The sequence below is a fragment of the Stegostoma tigrinum genome, chromosome 37 (genome assembly GCF_030684315.1).
Source record: "Stegostoma tigrinum isolate sSteTig4 chromosome 37, sSteTig4.hap1, whole genome shotgun sequence".
NCBI classification, from domain to species: domain Eukaryota; kingdom Metazoa; phylum Chordata; class Chondrichthyes; order Orectolobiformes; family Stegostomatidae; genus Stegostoma; species Stegostoma tigrinum.
In genome coordinates this window covers 19,759,866-19,784,767 of record NC_081390.1, presented here as the reverse complement: position 1 = coordinate 19,784,767, position 24,902 = coordinate 19,759,866, and the positions used below count along the sequence as shown (strand labels likewise).

Genomic DNA, 24,902 nt, shown 5'->3' with positions numbered 1-24,902 from the left:
CGAGGAGTTTGCACACTCTTCCCTGTATCTGCATGGGTTTCCTCTGGGTGCTCCACTTTTCTCCCACAGTCCAAAGATGTGCTAAATTTGCCATAGTGTTCAGGGATGTGCAGGTTAAGTGGGTAAACTATTGGAAATGCTAAGTTACAGGGATAGGGAGAGGGGTGGGTCTGGTTGGGTGTTCTTCAGAGGGTTGTTGTGGACTTGATGGGCTGAATGGCCTGCTTCCTCACTGGAGGGATTCTATGATTTCAATGAGGCTTCCTTCCACCCTACCTCATGAATCTTCTTTTCTCCGTTCTGCCTAATGAGTTTCCCTCAAGTATGTAAAGACTAAGAGATCAAATCCCTCTCCACAAATCTTCATGTAGCCCCTGCGCTGTATGATACAAACATGCCTGTCTTACCATCATCTCCAAATCCATCAAATCAGATTTGAAACCAGTCACCCTCAATCCCAACGGTCTGCCAAAGAAGAGGTGGCTGAAAGGGAGAAGAGTACTTAAAAAGAAAATAAAAATCAGCAGGTTTACATTCAGTATGTTGCTGCTGAAATGTCTATGCAGCATTTAATGACTGAGTCTTATTGATGAGCACGTCTCAAACATAGAAAATTAAACTTCCAGGAGCGTAAGGGAACAAGGCGATAAAAATGCCATGCAAGACACGCAGCAATAGTTCGAACCACAATGTATTGTTTTAGTACAAAGGCTTTGAAATGTTTTATAATGTTTCTTTTGAAGCAACATAATCTCTTTTGTGATATTTCGAGGGGCTCCCACAGGGATCCTGTAACTGGAGACACAGTGAAAAAGTTTTTTTCCATCTGAGCATTTGGTTTCACCCGGTGTGTGTGTGTGTGTGTGTGTGTGTGTGTGTGTGTGTGTGTGTGTGTCAGCGCAATCCTGTATTTTGTTAATGAGATTTTGGGATCATAGTCCCAGAATGTGCAGTCCAACAGGACATTTCCTAGATACGTCGCACATGACAACAACACTGGTATAAATCCTGTCTTGCCATTTGCACTCTGACGAGCTACCTTTAAAACTCTCTCCCTGTAATGCAGTACACAATTATATTTCACCCATTTCAACTCTGCAGCAATTAAAGCAACGATGCATGTGTGAATGGTTTGTGTGCATGTGTTTATGTATATAAAAAAGCAATACAGACAAATGCATTCACAGTAAACATAGTGCCTTTAAATAGTTCAGCATATTAAAAACGCTATAAAAATACAAAACACAACTCACCTCACATACATGAATGGGTCAGAGGAGGGGACTAATGAGATAATTTCTTTGAAGGCCTAAAACAGGCAGGAGCCAGGTGGCTTCTTATTATGCTGCAAGATTCTATAATTGTAGTTCAGAACCTTGAAAGAGGACTGAGCTCAACGAGTGCCCTGCTTCTACTCAATTTATTGCTCTCGTCCCCTTTACTCTTGTGAAGCCACTGACCTAAGGCTGGGGGATTGGTCTACTGGACAAGCTCCTTAGTGAAGTGGCCGGTTGAGATGATGTGTTGGGAACAGAAATTGACCAACCTCAGAGATCATCACCTCCTCCCTTAATCAAAGCGCAGGCCTCCAGAGAAACCATTACCCTCACCTTCTCACTGCTTTCGAAGAGGTACACATTCACAGTACAGGGGTCAGGTAGCTCAATTGGCTGGATGGCTGGTTTGTGATTCAGAGTGATGCTAACAGCATAGATTCAATCGCTACACAAGCTACAGTCACCACAAACATCCCACCTTATCAACCTCTCTCCTTGTCTGAGGTGGTCCCTCAGGTTAACCCATCACCTCTCCCCAGTTAGAGCCCTCACAGAGTTAGGAAGACCTCTGTTTTCTTTCTAGGTTCTGAACTACAATCACAGAACCTTGCAGCACGACAGGAAGCCAGATTTATCACTTCATTTCATTTCAATACCTTTCAGTATATCGATGACTTGCATCATATCGAGCAGAATCCATTTGATCTTTCTGATCAAGATTTTATTGAAACTATACAGCTCCAGGGTAAAACCAGCAGTGGGAATGCAGAAGGTATTCCACATGGTTTGGAGGGACAACAATAAATAGAGGATGCAGTTGAGAATTCAGACACGGAGGTAGGAAAGGAGCAAGATGACTAAGTAGAATCGGAAAGCAACCGAGCAACCCACTAGTTCAAATTGGATAACATTTGCATCAAGTCCCTGGGATCGATTCTAATTCCCAGTTCATAAATTGGATTAGCTCATCTATACCAAACTAACCTTGCAAATACTTTTAAGTGGGAATACTGTACATGCACCTAGAAATTACATCAAGATTAATTAAAAACACCAAGCTGAGCTTTGATACTGTTTATTAAATATTACTTGACTAATAGTTCCATACCTCAGCAGTTAATTAAACGTCCTAATGAGTTCCTATTTCTCATCATAACGCACTAAGCACTGTCAAATAATTTACAAAATTTTATTAACTGATCTCAAAGCTTGCCAGACACTATCCACTGCAGCAAATTTCGATTTTAATTTGTCATAATTAATTAAAGTTCACCTCGTATGTCATGTCGGTGGGTTCTGAACAGGAACATGTTGTAGACACACTGTTCATACAGCCTACACCCCCCACCCAGAAACTAATGATCAAACTACCCTGACCTATTACCTAAAGACAGCAACAATTCTTCAAATGGATACCCAGATGTGGTGCTCCCAGCCTGGGGATACATTTCGCCCCAGTCAGCCAGAAGTTTGAACTCGGACCAGGACGTGGCCATTCAGCCTTGTAACCTGTCATTTAATTGGAACACGGTTAACACTGTCGACACTTTATCAATGTATAATTCCAAACCCATTCCGGGCAAAACAAAACCGTCTGTCACCTCAACATCACTGCGACAAAAGATGAAGGAATGAGAAACTTCAGCTGCTTTTAAGAACTGACAACTTTCCATTCCCAAACTGCTGAATAAAATCATCAAGGAAATAGATAAGGTGAATGGCAGCTATCTTTTCCTTCGGGATGGGGCATTTCAAAACTCGGGGGCATAATTTAAAGGTGAGAGGAGAAATATTTTAAAAAAGACATGGGGGTCAATCATCGTTTTTTTTAAATACTGGAGTCTGGCTCATGTGTGGAATGAACTTCCAGAGGAAGTGGTAGATGTGGGTGCAGTTATGCTTAGAAGACTTTTGAGTAAGTTCATGAATAGGAAATGCTTGGAAGGATATGGGCCAAGCACAGGCCAGTGGGACTAGTTTGGTTTGGGATTGGACTGGCTGGATCGAAGGGTCTGGTTCCTTGCTCTACGAGACTTGTCCTAGACAAGCAGGTCTAGATTCAAAGTGAGAGGGCTTTGGGTAATAAAGTGTGAAGCTGGATGAACACAGCAGGCCAAGCAGCATCTCAGGAGCATAAAAGCTGACGTTTCGGGCCTAGACCCTTCACCAGAGGAAGCTGGTTTTATCATCAAAAGACAGTACAGGGAGGATTAAATGAAGAAGAAAGGACAGAGAGGAACTTCCTTCCCAAAGAAACTTGTATACAGAATTGCCTATCCTGCTGTTTACATTCTGCTGATGTATTCTGGTCCATGTGAGATGCCTGGTGTAAGGAATAGGATCAACTCTAGATGGGACATATTCCTGGAAATTTTGTCCCAGGAGCCCATCACCAACTCTGTACCTTCGTCACAGCTTGCTCAACACGTTTATCCTCAAGGTGCCCCACTGTTGCACTTCAATCTGAAAGTTACCAGACCACACTTATCCAGTTACAGGATGTGTGACTCTCAGTAAAAGCAGCCTTTCTCCACAGCTTCCAACTCCTTTGTAAGGAATAAACAAAATGCTCAGCAGGGACAAGGCAGTGCCCTGGAGGCTCATCATTCCTGGAGACTTCTGGAATGAATGATTCTTGGATAATCAATGGGGGAGCGGTGGGGGGGGGGGGGGAACCTTCCGCAATGGAGCTGGGGTGGGATTGTCTCAGGTTTCCAACCTGTACACCCACTTGGGTTGAAGGACAATTCTGGAAGTGACCAGATGTCTTTAATGTAGATTGCATCAAATCAAAACGCACTGAGAAAGGGGTGAGTGGAACCTTGCAAAAATTGGGACAAAGCTTCTGCCTCGCATAGGTGTTTGAAAAGAATCCACAAAGTTTAATATCAAAAGTGATATCAACTCTGAGGACCACGGTTAATGGCGCAACTAGAAGCGATGGCCATTTTTAATGTGGGCGGTCCAAAAGTAAAGTAAAAGACTTCAGTTAAATAGCACTTTATTGATCCTTTCAGCAGTGCTAAGTGTTTCACATGCAGTCACTGCTGCTACTCAGGCATGTAAGAGCTTAAAGCATTTACTCAAAATTAATGCTTCCAGGATCTGAAACCACTGGTGCCTGAATAGGATGGGTGCGTGGAATGGAATGTTAAAACCACTCTCACCCACAGATACGACAGAGAAAAAAATGTCACCTCTTTCATAATCTACCTTTAATGAATTCCACAGTCCTGCCGAGTACAATACTGCTCCCAAGGCGGTATCAGGACGACACATCTGACAACAACGCTTTGCAATAACGTTTACATTTTGCTCAAACTCACCACTGAGACAGACAATTTATAAAGCTGCGTGTTCCCTGCTGTGGGGCTCTGCGTGTCTAGCTCATGAAGGTCAATCCAACCTTCTTTATTGCATGGGACATCATCTGCAGTCAGAACGTTGCAGGCGGTGCAGCAGCTAACTGTGTGCCAGTTTATGCCACCACATACACTATGGGCTGCATACAACGGGTACAGAATGTATGTGGCACAAAATCCGAACCCTGTGGCACTCGAAACAGAACTTGACTTCCAAACATGGCATTGTTAATAATTAAACATAAAGCAGACCATTCAGTGTCACCAACATGGAATACCCATCACAATCTTTTATTCCTATTGGAGAAGCTATTTAACGTTTGAACCCCGCAACACGACCAATGTCATCCATTACATCCTTCCAGCTGCTGAACACCCACTGTGTAAAGGTTTACTTTCTCACATCCATCCTATGTTTGTTTGTTCTTCCTACTCTGCCCTGCCACTTGCCGTTCACATCGGTCAGCTACACATGGCCAATTTTATAAAACTCCTGTCATGACACAGAAAACAAATTTCCTTCTCGATTCAGATGTTTGTCGGTTATTTAGAGAGTCGGTTCGGGATTGATGGGCCGAATGGCCTGATTCCACACTGTAGGGATTCTATGGCTTCACCGGGGAGTTTCTCTCATGGGGAGAGGGGACAGAAGTCGTACAGGATGTAGGAACTGTGTGTGTTGGAAATTTAGAGAGACACGCCATTTATCATCCTCTCATCACTTACCTAACATTTCCAACACTATTTTCAAAGGTCCAAACTGGGAAATTAAGCTCCCCTGGTAATGGCTTAGTGATTCAAACTGGGCAATTCTTTGGACACTAACTCTTGCAGAGTGAAGTCTTTGAGTTCTTTGGAAAGTCATTTCTATAACCGCTTGAAAAATCAATGTTATGAGAAGTCATTCAATCTAGTAGGAGAATGTTTGTATACTTGATTTTTTTAAAAAAATTATTCACTTACGGGATGGGGTCTGTTGCCTTATTAAATGTTGTGGAGAAGGTAATAGTTGCTTTCTTGACCTGCTAATGCTGTTAGTGGGACAGACACATTGCCATAAGGCAGGCAGTTCCAGGATTCGATCCAGTGTTGGTGCAGTAACAGTGATAAATGGTCCAAGTCAGGATATGTAAATTGTAGATTTTGGGGAATCCAAAATTAAAAGGCAGTAGATGTAGGGGAGATTGTGGCGTAATAATACTGCCACTGGAGCTGCATTCAAGAATCAAGCTAATGCTTCTGTTAAGTGGAGTCGCTGAAGGCACTGACGCCATTGGTGATGCAAAGCAGGTCCAGCTATGATCAGAGTTCATCACTGGGAGGGGAGCAGAATCATAGAAGCTCTACAACATGGAAGCAGGGCGTTCGGCAGTTTGACCCTCCATATAACATTCCAGCCATATCAGCCCCTTGCCTTATCGCTGTAACCCTGCTAATCCATCTAGCAGACAAATCCCTGAGCACTACAGGCAATTTAGCATCGCCAACCCACCTAACTTGCACATCTTTGGACTGTGGGAAGAAAGCCCAGCACCCGGAGGAAACCCATGCAGGCACAGGGAGAATGCACGAATGTTACACGGACAGTTACCAACGGATGGAATCAAACCCAGGCCCCTGGTGCAGTGAGGCAGCAGTGCTAATCACTGAGCGACTGTGCTGCTAATTAGGCCCTGGATATTAGGGAATCAAGTTTATTTATCGTGCACTTGATCAGTTTTAGCTGCATCTGCAAAGGGTAAGATATTGCACCAGCCCCAGATCATGCTCTCTACATTACCTGGGCGCAAGTGCGCCACACACACACACACACACACACTTCAGTTGTGGCACAAGAGAGGAATCTCAAGGGTTAACAAAGGTGTTATAAACAGAGCGCAAATGAACGTCGTATGAGCATTAAACCTTTATCACTCTTTGGAAATGTGATATCATTCTCCTTGACAGCACTTAGTAATAGCTGATCCTGTCAAAAAAATTCCCGTCTTAAAAAAGCGGCTGTCTCTAGTGAAGCTGCAAGTTAAGACCAGAACAGAGACATTTGGGCAATTACCCCACACAACATGCCTGGGAACATTCCACTGTAAATGATTGGGGACGGATTTTATGCATTGTAACTACCTTTCTGCATTTAGATGCATATTTGCAATGCCAAAGCCATGGGTCAGGCGTTGGAAAATTGGATTAGAACAGTTAGGCGCTTGTCTTTGACTGGCCCAGCTTCGATGGGCTGAAGGTTCTTTTGTAAAGTTTTGGCAAAGATCTGTAAGCTCGGGTTGTGGGTGAGGTTATTCACTTGCTCACCGAGCTGGCTTGCTCTCGTTCGGTCACTTCATCACCATGCTGGGTGGCACCATCAGTGCAGCCTCTGATGAAGCGATATTATTCTGCCCCGTTTGGAATTTATACTGAACAGTCCATTATGGTGAGTAGTGTCATTTCCGGTTTTGATCGGTATAGGTGTGTGTATGGGATCCAATTCACCACTCAGACTTCAATCAACAACCATAGAGAATTGGACCCCATATACAAACCCATACCAATCAAAACCGGAAATGACACTTCTCACCGTAACGGACCGGACAGTATAAATTCCAAACGGAGTAGAATAACATTGCTCCACTGATGACATCACCTAGCATGGTGACAAAACGTCTGAATGAGAACAAGCCAGCTCAGGGAGCAAGTCAACAACCTGAAGCTCCTTTCTTTCGTGCTGTAGACCGCTGGGACAAGAACTGAACTAAAAAGTATTCTTGCTGGAGATATAATCCTGCTTTCATTCGTGGACTTCGCTGTTGGTTTTGGTCTCAAGTGTTTTTTGTAGATGGTTGGTTGACCCTGATGAAATAATCTCTTCATGCACTGTGCTGCTTGAGATGACAGTATGTCATTTGCTGAGCCAACAGACTCCCCTAACAGCACAACCCAACGTCGACACTGCACAGACCCCAACACTGCCTTGGCCGTTGCTGTCAATTGTCATTCCACCACAAAGGGACATACATTAAGTAGCAGCTCCAATCATCCTCTACCTCAGATCAAACTGGGGTTTGGCAAGGGGGAGAACTGGGCACAGAAGGAAAATTGGGATGGTGCTGGGAAAGAGAGAGAGACAGAGAGAGAGAGAGAGAGAGAGCGCAAGACTGACACAGACAGGCAAACAGACAGATATACAGACAAAGAGAGAGACACAGAGAGAGCGAGAAAGAGAAAGTCAAAAAGAGAGGGAGAGAGAGAGACAGAGACACACAAAGAAAGAGAGAGAGAGAAAGAAAGTCAGAGAGAGAGAGACAGAGAAAGAAAGAAAGAAATAGAGAGAAAGAGAGAGAGAAAAAGAGAGAGACAAAGAGAGACAGAGAGAGAGAGAGCAAGAGACAGCGAGAGAGAGAGCGAGAGAGAGACACAGAGATACACACAGAAAGAGAGAAAGAGAGACAGACAAAGAGACAGAGAGAGAGAGGGAGAGAGAGAGGGAGAGAGAGAGGGAGAGAGAGAGGGAGAGAGAGAGGGAGAGAGAGAGAGGGAGAGAGAGAGGGAGAGAGAGAGGGAGAGAGAGAGGGAGAGAGAGAGGGAGAGAGAGAGGGAGAGAGAGAGGGAGAGAGAGAGGGAGAGAGAGAGGGAGAGAGAGAGGGACGCACAGACAGAGACGGAAGAGCAAATAAGATGCTGTATGAAAAGACAAAAGATTAGGACTCCCTTTGGTAAGGATGAAAGTGGTCCTAAAGGCTTTACAACACACAAATAGTTAAGACATATGCCATTAGGTAGATGGCATATGCTATATTTTTTCCAGGACTGTCTTGTAGCATCCCAACCCCTGAACCAGAAGTCCTGGGTTGAAGCCCCACCAGCTCTTGAGGGGTGTAACAACATCCCTGAATGGGTTGATTAGAAAAATAGGTGAAAAATAAAATGAACTGTTTTCATTCTGCCGAGCCGACTACTTTTGTTTCAACTCTGTGGCAGTGTCAATTTTACGCAGGGCGGCTGGCTTCTGAATGCAGGTCTGTCTTCTTTTTGCTCCTTCCTATGCTTGGAGATATTGCTCTGAGAAAGCTCAGCCATCTGAAAAAGAGAACTGATGGAAGAACTCCACAATATCGCGGAGAAGGGATTTGCGCAGAAGCTGCAACTTGAAGCCCATAGCCCGAGGCACCAGCTATTGGCAAATGTCACGATGGAGATGGTGTGATAAATCAGAGTCGCTTGCAGGCAGTCTGACTGATCACCTTTCAAAACTGAGAGGTTTGTCCCTTCAATTTAAAATGAGTTAAAGTACAAAGCAAAAGTTCTTTCATTAATCAGGGCACTTCTAATGGTTCAAAACAATGCCTCACAGCTCAGTCCAACACTCAAATGATGGCCACATCCACACACAGACCCAGAATGATTCCTAAATACATCAATAGTCTTGGGAAACTACAAGTTGCCCTTTGGGAAAAAGATTTTAAAGGGACTCGAGGGGCAACATTTTCTACACAGAGAGCATTGAACTGCCAGAGGAAGCAGTAGACGCAGAGACAGTTACAATATTTAAAAGACATTTTGGAGAAGGACGTGAATAGGAAAGATTGATAACGATTGGGATAATGGGCCAAATGCAGGCGAATGGGACTAGCTTAGTTCGAGAAACCCGGCCAGCATGGACAAATTGGACCAAAGAGAGTGTTTCTGAAATGAATCATCTGACATTCGGGAATTCAGATTTCTTTCCCAGCTCTCTCGGCCACTTCACCTCATTTCATCGGTGTACCTCTCCATGTGATACCCAGCCTGACCAGGAGTCATAACAATATGCGCAAGCATGAATAAACTGTATATTTTCTAAAAAGAACTGCTATTGCCTTTTGTTTTAAAGAAAAGCTCTAGTTGCAGATATAGTCAGCCAAGTGTGAGTAATTGTTCAGATGTCCAGTGGATAGGTTAGTTTTGTCCTGGTATTTGAAGAGATGGTTGAATCTTTTGGATGTGAGTTTGCCGCTGAGCTGGAAGGTTAGTTTTCAGACGTTTCGTCACCATTCTAGGTAACATCATCAGTCAGCCTCTGACGAAGCGCTGGTGTTATGTCCTGCTTTCTATTTATCTGGTTAGGTTTCCTTGGGTTGGTGATGTCATTTCCTGTGTTGGTGATGTCATTTCCTGTTCTTTTTCTCAGAGGATGGTAGATTGGCTCCAAATCAATGTGTTTGTTGATGGAGTTCCGGTTGGAATGCCATGCTTCTAGGAATTCTCGTGCGTGTCTCCGTTTGGCTTGTCCTAGGATGGATGTGTTGAATCTTTAATTCATCGGCTAACTTTCGATTAGAAAGAAGCTCTTTAGAAAAGCAATAAGGTGACTAGCTTTGTAACCACAGCGACCACCCTGCTTTTAGAAGGCTGTTAGCAAAGTGATCACTGAATCAGCTGCAATTCAGAGCATGTGGAACCACATCTGGTACCATGCATGAACTGACAGCGGTCACACAAGAAACAGGACACGACAGCAACAAGTGCCATGTGAGTCACTGCCTCCCCATCACATCACTTCACACTCTCAACACAGAACACCAGGCAGCATCCTTCACTCCCCCAACAACTTACATTTGCATAGCACCTTTAAGGTATCAGAAAACACAAAGACAATGCACAGGCGAATTACCATTTAAAATATGATGCCGTGAAGGGAAGTTCATGGCCAGGTGCACCAAGGTTTGGTCAAAGGTGCTGGCGTTTAAGAAAATACCAACAGACAGAGACAGAGAGAGAGACACACACAATGGCAGTGACAGTGAGACAGAGATAGACACACTGTGTTAGACAAAGTGGCAGACAGGAGGAGAGTGGGTGATGGACAGAAACGAAACACAAAGACTGCAAGAGAAAGAGAGATATTGGGAGTGAGCGACGGACAGAGGCAGAGACATGGACAGAGAAAGTGAGAGCAACAGAGAGAGAGAGAGAGAGAGAGAGAGAGAGAAAGAGAGCGAGAGAGAAAGTGTGAAAGAGAGAGGACAGAGAAAGTGAGAGCAGAAATATAGAGACAGAGAAAGAAAAGAAAGAACGTGTGCCAGGGAACAATGCCACAGAGAAGTACAGACACTAACAGCCAGAGAGATGCAGGGCTGGAGGAAAAAAAGAGAGACACACAGACCCCTTCCCCTGTGATTCTGAGGCAGAGGGGTTTACAGATGTGGTTCCAGAAATTAGCTGAATGCTCAGACACCAACTGTTAACAAACTGATGCCCATATGCCAAATCGGGCAGCAAAAGACTTGCAGAGATTTGCAAGGATTTCATTACAAATCTATAAATTAGCACAAACGTCATCTCTCCCTTCTGGATCCTTTTCCAGAGCAGGGAACATCTCCACTTTGGGAAAAGAACCCAGATTTGTTTTTAAACAATTCAGCGCAGAAGAATTATTTACCCCTCTGGTTCGTTTGCAGATTCCCTCAAACCTGAGCTCTCTTACCAGCCCTCCTGCCAGGGGTTGGGTGGGTAAGGGTACAGATTTGCCTCATTTACTCGGTCAGAACCTTCCCAGTTCTACACATTTTGTAGGCCTTCACGCTGAGTTATGCAGAAAACAAAGAGGAAAGCTGGTTGGTCACAAGTGAGCAAAGCAATGCACACAGTGGGTCACTCAGATGCGAGGGAAAGTAATGGACAAACAGAAGCGTGGAGAGACATACAGCATGGGAATAAGCAATGGTTGAACAGCGGAGGTGCTGTGTTAACACAAGGGCGTGTTTATAATCATTCAGCAGAAGGCGATGATGTTAGCTGGAAGAAAGCAAAGAACAGCAACATTGGTGGGACTGAACCACCGAATCAAAGAATTCCTGATGGCAAATGTATGGCCCGCAAAGTCTACTTCAACCAGGTATACTTTTCAAAGAAAAGTTCAAAAATCTCTCTCTCTCTCTCTCTACTTTAGCAGCTCAAAAGATTTTATTAACTTCTCACCAAAAGGCAAGTTGCAAATTGTTGGATCATAAAGCAGCACATCAAAGGAGGAGGGCATTTATTGGTTTGGATCGCTGCCAAACAACAAGGCCGCAAGGGCAGCTCGGCGGCTCAGTAGTCAACACTGCTGCCTCACAGCGCCAGGGTCCCTGGATTCAATTCCACCCTCGGGCAACTGTCTGTGTGGGGTTTGCACATTCTCCCTGTGCCCGCGTGGGTTTCATCCGGCTGTTCCAGTTTCCTCCCACCATCCAAAGATGGGCATGTGAGGCTGGATTGGCCATGCTAAATTGCTTATAGTTTCCAGGGATGTGGGTTAGCCATGGGAAATGCAGGGTTACAACAGTGGGGTGGGTCTGGATGGGATGCCTTTTGGAGGGTCTGATTGGGCTGAATGGCCTGCTTCCACTCTATGACACTTGTGGATTTTGAAGTGATTCACATACCAGTATTTAGAACAGGGGGTGCAGACAGCTTTTGAGAACACTTGGCCCTAACTACTGGGATTAGATTGGGACCCCTTTGGCCCTACTACAATGTAAGTCGCAGCTCAACACCACCTGAGCAAGGGTAATGAGCAATACATGCTGGCCCTGCCCATAAACACAGGAACAAATTTTAAAAGTCTGTTCCTCAACACATCTTAGCTTTGCACCATTTAAAAAATACTATTGATTCATCTCTCCCATATCCAGGATGCACCCTCAAAAAACCTCGAGCCTTCAATGACAACAATGGAATTTAAACATAATGTCCAGTTTTATGACAGTATTAGCACATTTGCTTTCTCCGTAGAGTGCTCTTCAATTCTTGGCCCAACTTGATTTTAAACAGGTACAGGCAGTAAGGACTGCAGATGCTGGAAGCTACAGTCAATAAATGTTGATCTAGAAAAGCACAGCAGGTCAGGCAGCATCCGAGCAGCAGGAAAGCCAATGCTTCAGTCCTGACAAAACATGACATTCCTGCTCCTCAGATGCTGCCTGACCTGCTGTGCTTTCCCAGCTCTGCATTTATTGACTCGACTTTAAACAGTTCCGTTTTGTTCTAAACAAATGTCTGACTGCAGGTCCATCCAGGCGATTGGCAACAGTTGACCCAGAGCCTGTAAAGCCAATGGAAAGCAAAGTTGTGGAACCGAGAATGGAAGACAGAGGCTGGTGCTAATACAACTATTAAAATATATCACTGGCTTCCTGACCCTGTCCCTAAGAAATAAATTTGCTTGCATGCTGAGCTGTGATGGAGCACCAGTTGTAAAGCGTCTCTCCGTGCTGCAATGAAATAAGCTCTTTGTCCTCCCAGCAGTGAATCATAACGCCAGTGCATTTCGACAATACATTCTCACTGGCAAGAAACGACTGTCAGCACCTCTAATAACTTGGCATAACAGCAGCAGGTTTGATATAAATGTTTAATTCAGGTTAGAGGCTCGGAATTCTGCAGCGAATAACTCAGCTCCTGACTCCACCAGTCCTGTCCACCAACTACAAGGCACAAGTTAGGAGTGTGATGGAATACTCCCCACTTGCCTGGACGGGTGCAGCTCCAACAATGCTCAAGAAGCTTGGCACTGCCCAGGACAAAGCTGCCCACTCGATTGGTACTACATCCACTGCTAGCACCACCAACACTCAAATAGCATTGTGTGCTATCTACAAGACACACTGCAGAAATTCACCAAAGATCCTCAGACAACACCTTCCGAACCTATCAGAGATAGTTGGAACTGCCGATGCTGAAGTCTGAAATAACGAGGTGTAGAGCTGGATGAGCACAGCAGGCCAGGCAGCATCAGAGGAGCAGGAAAGCTGACGTTTCGGGTCCAGATCCTTCTTCAGTAGAAGGGTCTTTTTCTGAAGAAGGGTCCAGACCCGAAGCGTCAGCTTTCCTGCTCCTCTGATGCTGCCTGGCCTGCTGTGTTCATCCAGCTCTATGCCTGGTGCCTTCCAAACTTATGACCACTTCTATCAAGTAGGATAAGTGCAGCAGATAGATGGGAACACCACCATCTTCAAGTTCCTCTCCAAGCCGCTCACCATCCTGACTTGGAAATACATTAGCATTCCGGCACTGTCACCAGATCAAAATCCTGGAATTCCCTCCCTCATAGCATTGTGGGTCTACCTACAGGACGTGGACTGCTGCAGCTCAAGAAGGCAGCTCACCACCACCTACTCAAGGGGCAACTAGGGATGGTCAATAAATGCTGGCCCAGTCAGTAATGCCCACATCCCACAGATAAATAAACAAAACTTTTACAAAGGTACAGAATATGAAAAATTTAGTTTCACAATCAGTGTTCTTTTCCACTTTATGTTGCTGTTAAACTACTTATGAGAGAATTTGTAATTGGAAAGAGTGGTATTTTACAGCAGCCTTGTGCTTTTGAGATCTGCCCATACTAGTCTCCAGCATCTAAACTCATCAGATGGGAAAAAACAATGCTCCCCCCCCCCCACCCCCCCGCCCCGGGCAAGGGTCGTATCACAATGAAGTAAAAAGACAAGAGTCACAGGTAAATTCAATGAGGAGTTTAGATAAAACCTGTTCACTCGGCTGCTTTGAATGAGGATCCCACCACCACAGAGGGCAGCTGAGATGAATAACATGCATTAAAGGAAATCCTTCCACGGCAAATGAAGAAACATGATGCGCCAATAGGGTTATATAAGGTGTGAAGTTGTCTACATTGAGTACAAAATACAAGCATGGCCCAGCTGGATTGAACTGCCCATTTCTGTTCCCCAGTTTCTTCGGGGCTAACAGTGGCCATGTGGCAGTCTCACATTCGTTCAGGCCCCCCGGCTAGTACACTGGAGACATGGGGTCAAATACAATCACTGCAGTTCAAGTCATAAATCTGGAATATATAAAGCTAAACTCAGTAACTGCAACCATGATAGCCATCATTGACTGTTGTTAGCAACCCATCTGCCTCACTCACATCATTACGATGGTCAAGAAAGCACATCATGAATGCCTCTTCTTCCTCAGGCAGCTCAGGAAATTTGCCACGTCCATAAGGTCCCTCACCAACTTCTACAGATACACCATTGAAAGCATCCTGTCTGGGTGTATAATGGCCTGGTACAGCAACTGCTCTGCCCAGGACGGTAAGAACCTACTGAAGGTGGTGTGCCCAGCCCAGACCATCATGGAAGCCAACCTTCCAACCGTAGACTCCAGTTAAATGGCTCGCTGCTGCGGAAAGGCGGCCAACATCAAACCCTGGTAATGACCTCCTATGATCAGCTACAACCTCCTCTGTCAGGCAGAAGGTACAGAAGCTCAAACACACGCACCAACAGGTTTAGGAACAGCTTCTTTCTGGCTGTATTCACACTGTTGAATGGGCTCGAGCCTCAAATAATGTAGCCTGCAATGTAACCTGTATGCCTCCAAGGATTTTTGATCTGTACATCCTTTGCTTGCTGCGTTCTTCCTGTACTGCTCGTAAACAAAGCCTCTCACTGTATTTTGGTACATGTAACAATAAAGCCAAAACCAAAATCCCAGAGTAGAATATCTGCCGGGTCTGGCCGACAAGCGACTCCAGGCCCACAGTAATAGGGTCAACTCTCAAACGCTCTCTAAAATGCCAAGGAAGTTGATCAGTTCAAGGATAATGACAACAAATGTCAGCCTTAACAGTGACATGAATATCCCATTAAAAAAAGGGGAAAATGTTGCATTTTAAAATCCCTAGTGCATAGAACTTACCCAATGTATGATCAGGTTTGAACTGCTGGAGGCCCCTGATAGTAGCCTAAGAACAACAGTGGCAATTAGCTAAAAGATGAAAATCCCTTCACCCTTTGTTCGTCAACAGGACAAATTTCATTTCGGGCTGTATCCATCAAGGTCCACTCTTAATAAACAAGCAAGTTTGCCAACCACACCAAAAGGGAAGAAAACACGACAAAGTGTGATGCAGTCACAAAGGGGATCAGACACTCAGAAACAAGAACTACAGCAGCGGGTTCTACTGAAGATCTAAACTGTCCCCAAACTGATCAGCACTGACTGAAGGAGGTTTGAAGATTCACACAACCAGAGTGGGCTTTTTAAAACCAAGGGGTCAACACAGGTTTGGAGAGTTTGGCCTCAGACAATGAACAACTGAGTGACAATTAACTGCAGGTAAGCACGCTTGGCTCAGGGCTCTTATAGTGCAGTGGTAATGGCCCTACTTATGGGCTTGGAGGCCTGTGTTCAAGTCCCATTCTCCAGAGGGGTGTCATCACATCTCTGAACGTGTAGATATTTGCTAATCAACCTGTTCAGAGGTGTGATGACACCCCTCTAGAGAATGGGACTTGAACCCAGGCCTCCAAGCCCATAAGTAGGGCCATTACCACTGCACTATAAGAGCCCTGAGCCAAGCGTGCTTACCTGCAGTTAACTGCCACTCAATTGTTCATTGTCTGAGGCCAAAATATCCAAGTCATGAGAGAACTATAATTAGTGCAGCATTGACCACTCACTGGTGCTGCTAAATACATTTGATTGCTTCAAAACGTGTCACTAGACAGCAAAATAGTCATCTATTTGGTATAATACAGGTTCAAATAGCATATTTTGATGCAAATAATCTTGAAGTTTGAGTGTTTTCCATAGTTTTACATAATTCTTATCTGTGAGCCTACATTCCAGAAGTGAAAATAAGAAATGCAACTTATATTTTTAAGATTAAAAATGAAACAAAGGAGCAGAGGTGTACACAGAGTTAAAGAGGATACAGCAAGTAGCTCAGTCCAAAAAAGGTGCTAGAAATTCTTAATTTTTGCATCTAGACTCATGATTCTTAAAAGTCAGCACAGTGGCTCAGTGGTTAGCACTGCTGCCTCACAACACTAGAGACCCGGGTTCAATTCCACCCTCGGGCAATTGTCTATGTGGAGTTTGCACATTCTCCCCGTGTCTGCGTGGGTTTCCTCTGGGTGGTCTGGTTTCCTCCCACAGTCCAAAGATGTGCAGGTTAGGTGGATTGGCCATGCTAAATTGCCCATAGGGTTCAGGGATGTGTAAATTAGGTGGGTTATTAGGGGGGTTTGTCTGGGTGGGATGCTCCAAGGGTCGGCATGGACTTATTGGGCTGAAGGGCCTGTTTCGACACTGTAGGGGTTCTATGACAAAAGGCAAGTGGATGGACTCAGTTATACAGCACGGGAACAGACCCTTCAGTCCGTGCTGAATATAATCCCAAACTAGTCCCATCTGCTGCTCCTGGCCCATATCTCTCCAAACCTTGCTTATTCATGTACTTATTTAAGTGTCTTTTAAATTTTGTGATTCTGTTCACATCCACCACTTCCTCAGGAAGTTCATTTCACACACATACCACTCTGTGTAAAAGATTTGCCTCTCATGCCTTTCTTAAATCTCTCTCCTTACACCTTAAAAATATGGCTAATTGTCTTGAAATCCCCATCCTGGGGAAAAGGCACCTCTCATTTGCTTTATCTATACTCCTCATGATTTTATAAACCTCTATAAGATCACCTTGCAACCTCCTGCGCTCCAGTGATAAAAACCCCGGCCTATCCAGCCTTTCTTTATAACGCAAACTTTCCACACCCAGCAACTTCCTGATAGATCGCTACTGAACCCTTTCCAGCACAATAATACCCAGACGCCAAATTTGTATAGAGCTCCCACCCCCCCACCCCGAGCAAATGTGTTGCATAAATCATTGGGGACTCCCCATCACAATGTAGGAGAAAAGTTGATTTGAAACGAAACTTTGGATTGGTTCTGAGAACGGATGAGTTCAAAGGCCATATCCTCAACAGACCTGAAGTCCCAGAATCAAGTTTGTTTAGTTTTTGAAGTCCTTAAGTTTCAACTGAAGGATTAAACTTCGAAGGAGAAAGACTCTGCTTGTGTGAGTATTGTGTGACCACCATGGAAAGAGGTCAGCGACCATGCAGGAACCAAGGACATTGAAGAGTGAACCAATTTGAGTTCTCAACATTGTGACAGCTTACAATAGAGACTGGATCAGCAAAATCATACCAAGAAGACACAACTCGCAGATCAACACGCAAAGAATGACCGGAGAGGTCAGGGATAAAAACAAAATTGTCTTCGTGCGGAGGTCAGTTTAGAAGGTGGAACTGTTTGCCAAAAAGTGTTCTTGAAGCATAGTCTATAGAAGGGCTTTGAAAAGGGAATTTGACAGTTGCTGGAAAGCAAGGTCTATCAAAATGGCTCAGGAAGTGAGGAGGTGATGGCGGTGGTGGAAATCAGACCTGCTCATTTAACATTAACATTGCAGTGCTGAGGGTCACTGCTCACTGCAGATGAGAAACAAAACACACCGAAAGGTTATTCCTGGTCTCTGGTGTCAAAGATCTGATGCAAAACATATTCTTAAAAAAGATAAACAAGACCATTTTTCTTTTTGACCCTGCCAATAATACAACAAGATATACTCATTGAGTCCATAAGCTAACATGAAAAAAAAATCAAAACAGATGATGGAAGTACTTGAGTAAACTACAGTTTTATCCCTGCATGTCCCCTAGAAGTGACCCCACCAAGCAAACATGCACAAAAGAAACTAAATTAAAATGTGGTGTAGAACTGGAGAAACATAGCAGGGCAGGCAGCATCAGAGGAGTAGGAAAGCTGATGCGACATAGAACAATACAGCGCAGAACAGGCCCTTTGGCCCTCGATGTTGCGCCGACCTCTGAACTAATCTAAGCCCCTCCCCCTACACCATCCCATCATCATCCTTATGCTTAACCAAGGAATTTTTGAAGAAGGGTCCAGGCCCGCAATGTCAGCTTTCCTGCTCCTCTGATGCTGCCTGGCCTATTGTATTCATCCAGCTCTATGCCTTGTTATCTCAGACTCCAGCATCGACAGTTCCTACTATCTATCAATTAAAATGTGATAGATTCACATCAATTATATTGATGGTTGCTTGGTAAAAGTTTATTTAAAGGTAAAGTATTTACCTTGCTATTGTCTCAACAGACCGTGAGGCTGCTCCTCCAAGGGAAAGACATGACTGGTGATGGTTTAACCTAAGGGTCACTACATCTCAGACAAGGAAGGAGCCCTTCATGGTAAACTCGGTCAGTGTGGGAGTTGAATTCGTCGGCACAGGCATTACTCTGCATCACAAACTAGCCATCCAGCCAACTGAGCTAACCAAACAATGTGCGTTGTGACATCTAAATAACAAGGTTAATTCAAGAGCTTCTTGCAAACAAGCTGAGCAATGGAAAGCTGAGATTGGTGCCCCAGAAAGGTCAGAGGGTGCACTCCTCACACATGTGCACTTTTAACTGAGGGACATGGTCAACTCTACATGCAGTGCCTGCATCCACACAACTGCTGCACTATGTCTGAGAGTTAGAATGTCAGTATAGCTTAAAGTGGCTAATTCCTAAAATCATCGCTGCCGTGTGGCACGTGTTGAGGCTATAAAGGTCTCAGACTCCATCACAACTGGGGTCACAGAAAGCATGACATGTCGATGGAAGCATGCGACTGCTGACAACTGAGAAGCTCAGTAATAGCTAGACACTGAAGATAGTGAAGGGACGGTAACACGTGTGCATACTTAAGAAGATGTAATAAATGCCAGTTGAATCTTTCATTACCAATTTCCCCATGTCCGGTTTGTACATTACAGGAGCTAGGAACAGCATTGCTGCAATAGGCACAAAACAGTTGTTGGAGGCAAAGTGGCAGTTCAGCAACATTTTAAGTTGTAAATAAAACCTCGAACTCAAACTGTGTTTGATGTATTTGACACTTAAACTTTGCATTGATCTGATCAATTTAGGGCAATTAGCAACAGAGACCAGGGAAATGCCAGTCTCTTGCTTGTGCTTGCACAAAGTGTCAATACAGCATTCCTTATTTGTGACTTTGCTCCTTTGACTGCGAGCATTAATTAAAGGAATAAAACCTTTGAAACCAGAATCTGTTTCCTTTATCTGTAAAGCAACAACTAAAAGACCTGCATCCAACTCATTTACAGAAAGTCATACGCCATGCAAAAGCAACACGACATCCTAACACACTCCACTCATATTTTACTTGCCCACAACTGTATCAGAAGTGCATGAGGAAGAGAAGATAAAATGGCAGCTAACGGCATCAAATTGCCTGGTTTATCTTTTATCTCATCTTGCATGGCCTCAAGCAAGTTAAACTTTGTGGATATAATTGGATGTTCCCACAGAATTGTACCCGCTCAGAATTTTAATTAAGACACAAACACTGAAAGAACTGATGTCAGTTTATTCGGATGCTGCATGTTCCAGCGAAACCACAATTATTGACTGCGCCCAGGGACGGGTGCAGAATAAAAATGAGACAGGAGTAAGAGGAAGATGATTTAAAGGGAGCCACTAATGGTTAGGATGAAATGAATGATACAAAATCAGATTGATTTGTATCAACTAAACCCTTATGTTTCCTATTCCATTGTTCAAATTCCATATTTTTTAACTTACCCTGAAGTATGCTGTAAAAGTTTCCAATGAAATGTGATGTAACTTCTTACTGCAAAGTAAAGGGGGGAGGAGCTAAATTGAGGGCATATGATTGAGATTACTGCAATCTGTCTATTGCAATCATTCAAGCAAGTCCTCTACGATTCACCTCTTCTCAGCTATGGCGGAATAGACACAAACATGGTGGGGATAGGAAGGATCAAGTGTTAGATTTATGCTTCCTTGTTAATTTTGGTGCAAAACCTGCACGAAATTTACTTACAAAGAAAATAGGAGCAGAAGTGGGCCATTTGGCTTCATTCATTAAGGTGATCTTTCTCAGATAACCCATAACTCCTTTGTTAATCAAAAATCTATTTACCCTTCCCTTGAAAATAGTCAATGACACACTGTTTCCATCGCTTTGCCCAGGTGACTTGGACAGTAACCAGAAGTCGTGAAATAAAATAAACCGTATACTCAAGTGAACATCTCACTGTAGGAATAAGTGACTCCCCAAAGCCTGTCCATCATTGACAAAGCACAAGTCAGGAGTGTGGTGGAATACATCCCATGTGCCTGGGGTCAGCTCCAACAACAGTCAAGAAGCTTGACACCGTTCACAACTGATGGGCACCACATCCATAACCTCCACCACCAATGCACAGCATGTGCCACGTACAATGTGCACTGCACAAATTCACCATGGCTCCTTTAACTGTACCTTCCAAACCAATGGCCAATACAGCCTCAAAAGGACAGGGGCAGCAAAATCATGAATACAACCACCTGAAAGTTCCCATCCAAGCTGTGCATCTTCCTGACTTGGAAATATACTGTCATTTCCTCTGTGTTACTGGGACAAAATGCATTGTGGGTGTACTTACAAATGGACTACAACAGTTCAAGATACTACCACCCACTCAAGGGAAACCGAGGATCAGCAATACATCCCATGAATGAATAAAAAGAAAGAAAAATGACATGTTGACATTCAAAGTAGTGTCAAAGCTAGAACAGACGCTAATCCAGAAATCAAGCCCTTCTCTTGTAACATGTTCCCAAGTGTCAGCGTTCGGACACAATATACAAGATTTACTGGGTCATTCTTTCCCACAGATTGAGGTAATTTAACCAGGTTGATTCGCTCCGAAAGAAAAACAGAGCTGAGAAGTACGTGCTTCATCAAGGTCCGTAAACCGTAACTGCCCAATCACTATAGCACATGCACATTTCGCAATTCATGAGTCCCAATTTCTGTGAAATATTGTGAGTTGTACAAGATCCAATGGTTCAATTTCAAATTAAAATAGAACTAAATAGGTGTTCAAAGGGGAAAGACCATTTTAGACCTTCTAGCTGGCAACTGCCTTCCCACCAAACAATGCATTGGAAAAGTCAGTACAGTATAGACCTGGAGGAACATAGCAGGTCAGGCAGCATGAGAGGATCAGAAAAGTCCTAAGGAAGGATCCCAACCCAAAACATCAGCCTTCCTGCACCTCTGATGCTGCCTGGCCTGCTGTGTTCCACCAGCTCCACACTGTACTGCCACTGACTTCCAGCATCTGCAGTTCTTGCTATCTCCCAATGTATTGGAGAATACCATTTCTTATTCCACAATGAAGTCGCAGTCTTCCACAGGAGTCCAAAGACGTTTTTCAACCAATGACGCGTATTTGTAGTTATTGGTTTTGCATACTCAACACCATTGTAAACTTACACACAACAAGGCCCTACACGCAGAGATGTTGAGCTGATCCATTTTTATGACGTTGACTTGAGGGATGTATGCTGACCAGAACACTGTGGATAACTGATCTGTGCTTCTCCAAAAAAGGCACCTATCGGATCTTTTACGTGCACCCAAAAGGGGCAGATGGTTTCATCTGAAAGATGACCTTTCAACAATGCGGCATTCCCTCAGTACTGCATTGAAATACCCTCACTCCCTTAAGTGCTGGAATGTGGATTAAATCAGGCATGTGTCAACACAACTGTGGGGCAGAAGGGACATGAACTTTGACCACCTGTCCCCAAGGTATGGACACTACCACTGCATCCACAAGTGCCCTATTCTGATTCAGCCATGCACCGAGACACAGCTGGCAACGAAACATTCTCTGTAAAATAATCCACGTAAAGTTTGGAGTTTATGAACAGAAGTGGCACAGATTTGCAGTGGATGGATTAATAGAGGAAGGCAATGCTGAAAATGCACAGGCCGCAACAGAAATTCCACAGGGGAAATTAATCCATGGAGCCATTAGGCACGGTCATTCACCCATTGACAGGTCCGTGGCAGAGATTAGAACAGCATGATTGATAAGGGAGAGCTGACCACTTCAAGATGCAGATCAGCAACAAGTTACTAGGGGCAGCTGTCAAGCAGGCAATGCCTGTCTTTTGGGAGATGCTGATTTGGCTACAATGATCATTCAGTCAAGCCTGCACAAATCAAATCCTACTCGAAAAACAATTACGATGGAGGGCTGGATTCTGTGCCTCAATCATCAGGATTCTTTAACTAATAATATTAAAGTAGGGAAAATAAGCCCCCGCTGATTCTCTCTTAAGTAACTCAATCGCGTAAAATGAAGACACGATGATGTGGCCAGTCCTCCTCATGGATTACCCCTGATTAAACTCTGGCCTGCTGCCCTGTTTCTCAATCCGTGTACCCCATTAAACGTTGTGCATCGAAGCAGATCTCACCTTCGCTGGTATGGAAAGAATGTGCAATGTACAGCATTTCGAGCATAAGGAACAGACTGTAAGCATTTACTGAAATCTTTCATTGGCTTCAGCTCTGCAGGTCAAAACGTCACAGCAAAGACATAGATTGACTGGTCTGGACCTTAAATGTTTTGAAGGATAATAGAATTAATTTACAATCACAACTACCCAAATACTTTGATTAACATCATCCTCACAATTCACTATTCTCTTAATTTGGGTATCATCTGCAAATTTAGAGATTTTCCTCTCAACGCACATCCCCAAATCATTTATATAAAACAGTAAAAACAGGATCCCAGCACCGATCTTTGGGGAAAACCATTTTCTACTCATCTCTAGTCTGAGAAATGCTCATCTATACTGACCTTCTGTTTTCCATCTTTTAGCCAAGTTCTAACCCATGCTGCTAAAGACCATCACCCACGTGGAACCGCGTCAAACGCTTTCTGAAAGTCCAAAATGCACAGCACTACCCTTGTCCACTGCCTGTGTCACCTCGTTGCAGAACTCAATTAAACTTGTCAGACATGACTTGCCCTTAACAAAGCCACGCCGACTGTCTAGTTTTAACTTATTTTTCTCTAATTGCATATTCACCTTATCCCACATTATGGTCATCAGTTTTCACACTATCAATGTTATGCTGACAGGTGTAGCGTTTCCTGGGTTAACCTTCTCCCCTTTCTTAAACAATGCTGTGACACCTGCAATCTGCCAGTCCCGAGACTATCCCTGTGTTCAGATGGGCCGGAAAATTTCTATCGATGGCTCCACAATTTGCTCCCTTACCTCTCTCAGCAATGTAAGATGCATCCCATCTGGGTCTGGTGACTTCTCTACCTGGACTGCTGCCAGCCTTTTCTGTACCTCTTCCTTATCCATCACTATACTGCTGCATTGCTCAACATCCACATTTTCAAGAGGCTCATTGATACCACTTTCCAATTTGGCAAAGACAGAAGCAAAGTATTCATTTAATATCTCTACAAACCCTTTGCTTCTGTGACCAGCTTACCTACTTGTTCCTTATGGGTCCCACTCTATCCTTCATTCAACTTTTCTTATTAATATGTTTGAACACCATTTTATTATTTGTTTTAGTACAGCCTGCCATCCTTTCCTCACGTGTCCTCTTAAGCCTTCCTTTTTCCAGCAGCAGCTTCCTTCCTGCATTTGAGATACTTTTCCTGAGTTCTTTTGCTATTATTAATCCAGTATGCATCTTATGCCTCCTTTCTCATCCCCATTTTCTCATCAATATCCTTAGTCATCAAGGGTACTGTGGCTTTAGATAACCTGCGTTTCTTTCTCATGGATTAGCCATGGGGAAATGTAGGGTTAGGGAGATAGGGCAGGGGTTGGATCTGGGTGGGATGCTCTTCAGAGGGTCAGTGTGGCTCAATGGGTTGAATGGTCTGCTTCTATACAATGGGGGTTCTATGATCAATCTACTCAATTTATTGACACGCATTACACTATTTAAACATGGGTTGGATGAGGTATCTCTGTCAGGCTGGGCAGTTCACAGTTTTTACGAAGATGCTGTGATTCTCTTAGTTACTTGCACTAAGTAGAAAGGCAGTGAACTGCCCTTGAGAACAGGCAGGACATTGATTGGGACGCTTCAAATCAGAAATGAAAATAGAAAGTGCTGGAGAGACTCAGCAGGTCTGGCAGCATCCCAGGACAGAAAACAAAGTTAACATTTGAGTCCAGTACAGCTCTTCATCAGTGATGAAATTAAATGAATTGTAATTGTAGCGAGCCAAGATGTTGTATGCTACAATTCACAGGCCCAATTTACTCCTCACCGTGACTGCCATAACATACCAGAAATGAAACTGTTCTCCTGAGGCTCAAGTCTAGGGACTCACACAGTGAGCTCACCTCTTGGCAGAACTAAAAACTTTTCTGCATCAGTAACACTGATTCTAAATTATCTGGCTGTCTGTTTAGCTCCACAGATTATAGATTGATTGCAGTTATATTCAAATAGTGAGATAAATAGCTCTTGAGTTTTATGCAAACCTATAGTGATGGTGCAGGGGGTAAAACTGAAGCCAATTATCATTGGAATAAATTCCTATTAGAAGCTAATGTTGCTGGAAGAGAAATGA

At 44.0% G+C, this 24,902-nt stretch overlaps 1 long non-coding RNA gene and 1 other non-coding gene across 2 annotated transcripts in view; one reads left to right on the top strand and one right to left on the bottom strand.

Moving 5' to 3' along the window:
* Positions 1–24,902, bottom strand: part of LOC132206362 (uncharacterized) — a 339,788-nt gene that overhangs the window by 112,492 nt on the left and 202,394 nt on the right. The gene's annotated exons all lie outside the window — the stretch shown is intronic.
* LOC125467656 (U6atac minor spliceosomal RNA) lies at positions 8,306–8,432 on the top strand. Its single transcript, XR_007250674.1, has one exon. It is a non-coding gene; the product is annotated as a U6atac minor spliceosomal RNA (small nuclear RNA).